General features: G+C 37.9%; 1 protein-coding gene across 1 annotated transcript in view; it reads left to right on the top strand.

Moving 5' to 3' along the window:
* The first annotated feature begins 206 nt into the window (after window positions 1-206).
* Window positions 207-9953, top strand: part of SMPD3 (sphingomyelin phosphodiesterase 3) — a 116747-nt gene continuing 107000 nt past the window's right edge. Inside the window, exon 1 of the mRNA XM_072422879.1 lies at window positions 207-315. The gene's annotated coding sequence lies outside the window, so the exon portion shown is untranslated. The remainder of the gene's footprint in view (window positions 316-9953) is intronic.

Raw genomic sequence — 9953 nt, 5'->3', positions numbered from 1 at the left:
ATCTCCACACCGCCCCTAACCCACCTTTCTCCTGCAGTGATTGGACGAGAGCGGGACCGCGCAGTGTGACACTGTGAACGCGCGGACGAGCACGCTGGTTGTTAGGAGAGGAGCTGTTCTCAGCAGCAGGTGCTGAGGAGAGAAGAGGGAGGGCGGGAGAGACTGGAGGAGAAGGGAGGGAGGAAAAAAAGAGGGAGGGTGGCAGAAAAGAGAGACAGGAGAAAAGGGGGAAAAGAGACAGGAAAGCAGCCCGTCTTCTCTATCTGAGGGAGGAAATCCCTTTAAGACTTTGTGCCATACTGGCATCAGCAGCAGGTAAGCCCGGTTATATTCTGCTTTCCCTGTGTAGTGTTATCATTGCAGCATGAATAGAATGGCAGGGGGTTTGGTGGCATAGCATCAGGTTGTGCCAGGAGGAAGGTGCCCTGTGACCCCCCACTCATTGCACCCCATTCCTGGCTGTATTGCTTGAAGAAGAAGAGGATAATGCTGGCAATTTCCTTCTGTGTGTCACCTGCAGAGCCTTGCCATGGCATGAGGATGTGTTGCCCCAGACAGGTGACATGTGAGCAAAGTCTGATAGCTTATTCTGTATTCTGTACCCTCACATCTCACCAACTGGCTGATCCAATGCTTTGATCTAGTAAGAGATATCATTTTAGGAGGGAGAAACAGATGGTGTGCACAGGATCTGCCTAGGAACATCTAGGAATAAAAAATACCCAAGAGGCCACCAATAAATAGCCTTTGTATTTGAAGAATTCTTCCAATATATTGAAATCAGATATGAAGCAGATCTTCCACAGCATCCTCAGGATTATGGCTTGCAATCTGTCGAGAAGAATTGTTTCTTTTTATTTTGTAGCAGAGCCTCTGTAGTTTTACTTCCATCTCAGAATCCATCAAGCAAGCAAAATCATTCATTAACACAATTTCACACATTCTGGCTAATTAGTGCTTTACTCATTAGACCAGAGTAAGTGTATTTTACACTTAACACACACAGACTCACAATTATCACACAGTTATGGCCCTGATCCCCATGTGGTTTCACCTGAATTTGTTTCATTGTTATATACTGTATGCTTCTTGTTTGTAGTTTATCTCAATGCATTCTTTTTATTGTAAACATAAATGGTATTTTGTATTATGAAATGAGTAAACATGATCTTCTATATTTTTGGGTAAATTGGGAGTGTCCCTGTACCAAAGCTGCTACACTCTAAATATCTTCAATCTCCTGCATTGGCTGTGTGTGGCTTGCTGTATATTTGTGCATGCACTAAATGTTTAAAGTTCAGAAGAATCAGAATAAGTGGGGTCTGTAGTGCTCAGTACTTTGTGGAACTACAAGTCTCAGCATGATTGGACTTTATTCTTGGAATATTTAGTCCTACAGGTTGTTTTAGTTTGAGCAGGCCTTATTACATGGTCATGGATTAAATGTAGTCTTCAGTTTTTTAATTTCTAAATTCCTTAATTCTAAAATATTTTTTTTTATAATTGAGAAACTCGCCCAGTTCAGATGTGGTATGATGGTATGATAACATCTAAAGTTTATCAGCAGGTTGTTTGAAATGATAGAGTTACAGGAAGCAGATATGGGGTTGTTTCATAAGGCCTTGAGAATGAACACAATAATATAACTATAATATCTAATATATATATAAATATATATATATATATATATAAAATTATATATATATATATATATATATATATATATAATATAGCTGTATTAAAGCAATAATATCAGACGTTCTCAACCTTTAAACATGGGGAACATTTAAATAAATTTGAGGAGCCCCTTCAATAACTACTATATCCACAGCCCATAGTACAACTTACCTCTTACATTGCTGGCTAGTGTAAAAAATGTCTCTCTTACAGATAGCCAAAAAGTCACTTAAAACAGGTGTCACTTAAACTGACCTGAAAGTCCCTAATTGCCCATTACTCCAGGAACCCCCAGCAAACTCTGAAGGAACCCTAGAATTCCAATGAACCCTGGTTGGAAACATTGCTGTAGACCCTAGCAGTAATCAGATCTTACTTTTTGTGCACCATTCTATAAACACACAAATTCCTACAAGTGTCTATGGGTTTCTGCATTTGCACATTCCTCTTGACCTTATTAAATAGGTCTTTAAAGTGACTCTGTCACTGGGAATCTTGTTTCTATAAAAGGTTCAGATCATTGCTATGCTGGAAGCATATGGTCTCCAGGAGAATCTTCATATCAGGCACTTCCGGGAGTGTCATATCTCTTCTTCTCTTGGGGGACGACGTGGTTGCAGCCCTCCGTATCAGGACACAATAATGATTTAGGGACTAAGGACATACTGCACAGAGGAGGACCAGGCGTCTGACACACCCAGTAGTATTTCCGATGCTGAAGAACCTTTGCCAGCTGTAGACCTTCAGCAAAGAATGATCCTAGCACTCAGGCTTCTTTTCAGGGTCCTTTTACATAAGGACATTTCTAGTGAGAGAGTTGCTTGAAAAGTGCAAATGTGCCATGTAGAATGTTAAAGTGACTTAACATGGTTTTGATATCTATGTAGAGCAGGTATTGGGAGATAAGTCTAGTGGCAAAGTTTGCCAGTATTGCTAAATTCAGTACAAAAAGCCCAACAGGCATGGTTCCACGGAGATTCTCTGCACTACATGCAGCAAAGGATCCTAGCAAATATCAGAATATCTGCACATAGGATACAATGAGCCCTAAAAGCAACAGGTTGGGGTAACTGCTTTTGCTGTGCTCATCATAGTCTAATCCCTATTCTGAAATAGCCAACCGCTACAGATTCACTTTTAACCCTTTTTTTTTAATATGAGGACGATCAGCAATGATAAATCTGTTTACTTCAGTCAGATTTGTAAAATGTTGATTGTTATTGGTTGTTATAGGTTACTACACTTTGTACAAGTGCTCAATACTGTTGTTTTAGTAATTGATTTAGCTAATAGGTCTGCAACAAAGTTTAGAAACATCTAGAACAGCAAGGGTGGGTGCAGATGGCTGTTTCAGAAGCTAAACCCCACCTTTTGGGGTTCATTACCTTGCCTTGAAGTCTTGCTCCTTGTGATGGATCACTTCTGTGATATGTTGTCTAATAAAAACAAAGATTAAACATCCAATAAGTACAGTAAGAGCAACACAACTTCTAATGAGTAGTCTCTTGATAGCTTTAGCTGGTGGGTGGAGTTAGGAACTCACAATTAATTATATCTAAGCAATATTTAGGAAATCAGCGTGACACCCCTCCCTAAATTTGAAACATTGCTTGTAGGGGATGAACACTTTCAGCTCTGTTAAATCCAACATTAAACTAGCACATTAAGTTTTCCTGAATTATCCAGCCATAGTTTTGTAAATTTTTCAGCGCAGTGGCTTACTCTTGCCTTGTAGCACTGATGTCCCAGGTTCAGATCTCAAAGTGGACACCATCTGCATGTAGTTATTGTATTCTCCCCATGTTTGCTTGGGTTTTCTCCAAGCACTCTGTTAAGTACTCACTTCCCTCTCAAAAATAAACCGCTAGATTATTGGCTGCTGCCCAAAATGGGAGCTAGACTATGGTTAGGACCTGAGACTATTGTCCCAGATTTATTAAAGCTCTCCAAGGCTGGACAGAACACACTTTCATCAGTGAAGCTGGGTGATACAGGAAACCTGGAATGGATTTCCTAAAAGTCATTAGCTATTTGTTAGCAAATGTCTTCAATTCCTGACCAGATCCATTGCAGGTTTGCTGGATCACCCAGCTTCACTGATCAAAGTGTATCCTCTCCAGCCTTGGAGAACTCCTCTGAGGGACACTTAGTGTCATGACTAGTAAAGTGCTGCATATTATGTCAGTGCTATAGAAATACATAGTAATCTATCAATTTGTAATATCAACAAGAACACTTTATTTTCTCAAGGCATTGATAGATGATGTGACTGACTGTGTTAGACATGTTGTTTGATGTGAAACGTTTGGAGTGTTCATGGATTACAACTAAAAGATGAATTTTTTATCTCCTGTTCTGGATTGCACACCACACTAGATAATGTATATGAGCACAACTGATGCCAAACAGCATTTTGCTGGAATCTGATATTCTTGTTTTGTGTAGGTAGGTGACACAGGTTGGCGATGTGGAGATGTTCAGTGTACTGTATGTTCCTGCTGTGAAATCAGCCATGTTTGTACCGCGTGCTATTGGAAGTAATCCTGTCACATCCCTTGTCAGCAGGATGAGAGGAGGCAGGCTTCACATGGCACTTTGATGTAGACAGCTTCTATGCGGAGTAGGCCAGGTTTATGGTTTAACACTTTGCAGATGAAAAGATACGTGTTCAGATCTGTACATAGAAGCAAGTTACTTTAGAATGATTTACCTAAAAAAAGGAATCTCAGTCTTTATCAATGCAAAGCCATAGAGCGATGTTATAAATTACTGCATTTGAACACAAGTATTTCTTTTTGCTTTTTTAGATGGTCAGGAAAGGGTTTGGCCCTCTTGGTAGATTTTTTGGTGCAGCAGGTGACCTCATTGGGCACATATCCCCTCCTATTATGTGTTACATCCCCCACCTCCTAGATTGTAAGCTCTTCGGGGCAGGGTCCTCTCCTCCCCCTGTGTCACTGTCTGTATCTGTCTGTCATTTGCAACCCCTATTTAATGTACAGTGCTGCGTAATATGTTGGTGCTATATAAGTCCTGTTTATTAATAATAATAATAATAATAATAATAAAATTATCTGATTCCTTTATATCCTCAGGGCAATCAGAAAATTGGTGTGAACTTATTTTCTGTGTCCTCTCTATGAAACGTATTCTCTATATATTCTTGTGAAGAATGTACAGTACTATGTAACCAGTAACACCCTCACCAAAACATAATAGATTCTACAAAGTGTTATGTGGAGAATATACTTCAGACAGAGTTAAAAGAAAGTTCAGGGTGTCACCAGAACAGGAAATGGTTATATAACTTCCCCAACATCAGATTGGCTGGAGCTTCACTTTAAATAAGTCTGATGGTATATTGATGTACAGTATTGTATGCGGCTCATTTTTATAGTATTTTTTTTCTGGGGCTTCTATTCACCCTATAGTGATGTATAGCTGAAAGCTGTCAGCTTGTTAGTTGATACTAAGAAATAAAGATTAATTTATATGACTCATCAGAGGTGAACATTATACATTTTCACATAACATTTTAGTTTTTTATTATTATACTTTTGATTCTGATGCTGATGATTTATGATGCTGTCTACAATGCTAAATGTTTAAAGTCTGAATGTCCTTTCATGTGTAGAAATATTTTCATGGTGTTGTTTATCCTTCGACTGGCCCTGAATTTCACATTTTCTGTGATCGGTTCCAGTTACCTACCATAAAGTTTAGCTCCATGTAAACCCACATGTAAATATAGTTAATTATATATATTTGTTTGTAATTTGTTTCCCTACCAAATATCTTTCTATTTTCTCCTGCCCGCCCTATAATCCTTGCATCCTTGTCAGCCCAAGGATTTGCGGTTGGATCTGCCTATAGTTTGCCTTCCAGTGTTCTACCCAGCTCCTTTTAGCCAGGCACACCACGCAGAACTTTTCAGTAACCACCCAGCTTTTTTTGGTGGGTACTGAATAGTTTTGTTAGAATACAGGGCCTGTTGGAGTATACTGGACCGTTGGGGCAGAATACACAGATGACAGAAAAATGGGAAAATGGGTCATGCTTAGACAGAGATATAGGTGTTACTGGATTCATATGGCAACAACTGAGAACACAAAATTTGTCATGTGTTGTCTCATCCACTTTTTGACCATGCCACCCCAACCCAGCTGAAAATATTTTGGGGAGAACGCTGCCTTCCTTGTTTCCTCCAATAGGAATGGTTCTTTGGTTCTGTCAATTGAAATCCAGTGAATGAAAGAGGTGGACCAGGGTCAGTTATGTGGGCAAGGAAACAGCTGGTTAATGCTGAATGTCTTCCAGAAAGGAAATAAAGCTGTCTCTATCTGACTTGCTGCAGTTTCGCATGCACACTGAAAGAAGCTCCCAGTGTGCAGCAAGAAAATTTAAGTATGTGGGAAAAGCCTGTACAACTGTGCAAGACTGCAGAGAATCCTAGTGAGAAACGTGATTGGTTTAGTAAAACTCTCCAATAAAATAGCTGCATCTTCCTGAAATGACACCACACAAGCAATGATTTAAAATTGTTCATCACAAAACCCAACAATAAGGCATCTTCAGCAGTTTAGGCTTCCAAAATTGTGTGGAATACCAAGAGGACTTGTTAGAACACTGAGGAGACATTGGTTCCTTGCAAATTAGTTTTAAATGGATTTAGAGATCCAATCTTAAGTCACAATTGCCTGTCAGTCAGCAGAGTTTTTATCGGGCGTCGAATGACGAGACAGTGAGAATGAATGTACAGCTGTATTCTGCAGGCAAATGTTTAAATCGCTATCAAAGTCAATCTGTTTTTAATCTTTCTCATGCAGCAAATGTAATTCATAGTTTAACATATCACTGTGCAAAATATGAAAAAACAACCACAAAAAAATGGTTATTCTGTGCACTGCTGATTCTATCATAAACATAACCACAATGCTAAACTACATTTAAATAATTTTAAAGGTACACTCCAAGAAAAAATTGTTATTCAATCCCAGAATACTTTTTTAATACCTGTACAATAAAAATCAGGTTTCTTGCAGCAATAATCACCCTCTCTATTATCCAGCATTGCCCCCCTGCCCTTTTCCACTTCTGATGGCTGCTGCTCTTTTGGGAGGAATATTGTCAAACATCATTTATTCCTTTCTTTTTTTTAGCCCAGGCTGTCACAGACACTTACCTGTGGGTGTATCATCATGTAACTTAGGTTTAGAGAGGAATGTTGCAAGATATTTTCTCACATGTACCTTAGATTGACATATTTATATATATATATATATATATATATATATATATATGTTTATCTGATAATGCAACAGATAGAAGGAGGGGTTGCATAGGACAGGGTTTACATGCCACATTTTCTAAAATGTTTACTTTCCAGAATTATTGGACTTTTAAGGCACCAAAGTCATAATTCTTTACACAACAACAATTATAAAACATCATTAATTATTTATTAAAAGGCATACATCAGATATCAATTTGTCCATAGATTATATTGATAAATAACATCCCATCGTTCATTTTTTGATGCGTTTCGCAAGCATTGCTACCTCACAAGGTATTGGAAATTACACAAACAATATTGATCAATGTCATTAAAGCGGAACTAAAGTCAAAATAAAAAAAAAAAACACACTTACCTTTAACTCTGCAGATCTGTCGATCCAATAGAGGAGGTTTCGTCCATTGGGTCCTGCATCATCCTGGTATTCTTCTTTGGCCCGATCAGGACAGAAAGGGTGTTCCACCTAAAAATAAATAGAATTTTTCTTTTTTATAAAATTGTTGTCTAACATTTTATGTAAAGTAAAAATTTTGAGTTTAGGTCCACTTTAAGCTATATCTTTGTTGGGACAAAATGTCCATATGTGTTAAAAGGGCGATATAGATTTTATGATAGATCTTACACATAAATATTGAACTTGGTATACCGCGTTGTCATCACGGAATATGTGCTATTCATCTTCAATCTTTTTATATCTTGCATTCTATGTTTCTTTAGAATTATTCCTATAGTCAAATACTTGTGTGAACTGTCTTACCTACCACAAAACATGTAACTATTTTCAGCCGCCCTCGTAAAGCAGACACTACTGCCAGAGAAAATGTAAAAGTCCAGAACACCACTAAAAAGAACGGCCACGTCCAGGGGATACCCTCAGCTTACTGACTCTTCAATGAGAGATCAGCTTCCCACTGGTCATCTCAGTGCTCATTCTCCTCTCTTCTCCTGTCAGCATGGTCCCTGTGTTACACTGACAGCATTCTGTACTCTTGTAAAGTATGGTTGTATAGATAGTTCCAGAAAACTAATATAAAGAACAAACCTGTTTTTTTTATAATAATTCAGTTTGAAAACATTTATTCATTTTTTATTGATACATACCAGAGTGAATGTTTTATCCTTAGCATCTTGAGTGTTTCCTGGATTGCATTAGCAGTTTCCTAAATGGGTTTCACTTGTCTGGGATTGCTCTCTTAATTCTGGCCATAGCTTGTTTTCTAATTGCTAGAACTTTCAGAAAGCCTGGGGGCTTTACCTTCAGCATTTTACTATTCAGTTCTGTGAAACCTTCCTTTAATGATTTCCACAGTCTGCAGTAGAACTACAGAAAGGGTCTGTGTAAAAGGGTGCAAATAATAAATGACAAGGGCTATGCCTAGACTATAAAAGTAAGTGAAGATGGGAATTACTGGCCTTCAGAATCACCAGCTAAGGTTAGGTGTTCTCAGAATACAGGATTACTGCCAACCAGAGAACATTTTACAGCAGGATGACTGGACTCTTGCCAAGATCAATAAAAGCATGGACAGGTAGGTGGTGGGAGTTATGCTTTGTATGTGTTTCCATTTACTTAATTTGTAATGGCATTGGAATTTTTTAGGCACTGGAATTCTGATATTCCAATTCAAACATTTCAGCATAAAAAGTTTTGACACCAGTAAATTCTGCAATATGTGTTAGGCTCTAATGATTATGATGTACATAATGTTCCAAGAAGTAGTAATCTCTGCTGCTTGACTCAGTTGGTGATTCAGTTCAAGGGCATCTACCCAAAACTGAAGAATCACATCTCTATTTATAGAGTTTTCCTATAAACATTATGCTGTTTAGCTTTTGTTGTATTTTGAAAATCAGCATTGCACTACCTCTTCTGAACTATTTAGTAATAAAAGGTTAAAAAATATCCTAACTTCAACTACCACACAAACATTTTTTTCTGACTATACTCCTAACAATCATCGACTATCTCTACCTAACCTAGACATGCTTAACAGGCCTCGTTGTAGACTACAATCCCCCCTCCCCAAATACACACATAGGTTACTGAGATAGGGAGATGGGAGGTGTTCTGTAGAACATACATAGATGTGATTCTAGGATGACTGTTCTTTTACATACATACAGTACTTTAAGTGTGTTACTGACACCATTAATGGAAGAAAATTAATATTATTTTTGGCTTGCAATATTACAGCACCAACACATTATGTTTACAAATTCACTAGTCATACCACTAACTTTCCCTGTTTTTTTTGGGGGGAGTAAGTCAGTTACCAAATTGCATGTTTTTAGGATATGGGAGGGAACTGGAGTACCAAGAGGAAACCCATGTAAACGCAGGAAGAACATACAAACTCTTTCCAGGTAATATGTGCGATATGTCAATAAATTACTACCAGAATGTACCCAATACAAATGTCCCTATGCAATCACATTTAAGCTATTGTGGTAAATAAAAACAAAATGAAAATGACTTTTACCTTTTCGTCATCTTCCACTCGCCCCTTACCTAGGCACTGACCAGGAAGGGTTCTGTGGGATGCAGACAGACAAAATCTTATCGCTCTTGGAATGAACTTTTGCCTGCTGTTTCTTCCAGAGGACCCTCCCTAGAAGGGCTCTGATGTCACACTTGATAGAATTGGATATGGTAAATATTACTCTAATCTTTCCCTTTTTAGGTACATTTTTTATCTACATGTAGGTGATTTCAGAGTTGAGTGGATGGCACCTGATAGTAATAGAAACTCTGAATAACTATGCTGAATTCTTGTGCTAATCCTATTAGCCCAACTCCCTTAAAAAAAGTAAAAAAAAGTAAAAAAATAAAAAATAATAGTACACATGGATCAAATAAACATACAAAAAAAACCAGCAAAAAAAAAAAAAAAAAACTGCACTGCAATAATCTAAACTATTTCAAGCAAAATAATACCCCCCACCCCGCCAAAAAAATTAATTGAAAAATGAAAATAATATATTG

Source organism: Pyxicephalus adspersus, chromosome 9, assembly GCF_032062135.1.
Source record: "Pyxicephalus adspersus chromosome 9, UCB_Pads_2.0, whole genome shotgun sequence".
NCBI lineage: Eukaryota > Metazoa > Chordata > Amphibia > Anura > Pyxicephalidae > Pyxicephalus > Pyxicephalus adspersus.
Note: the sequence above shows the minus strand (reverse complement) of the source record. Positions and strands in the feature narration are given on the sequence as shown.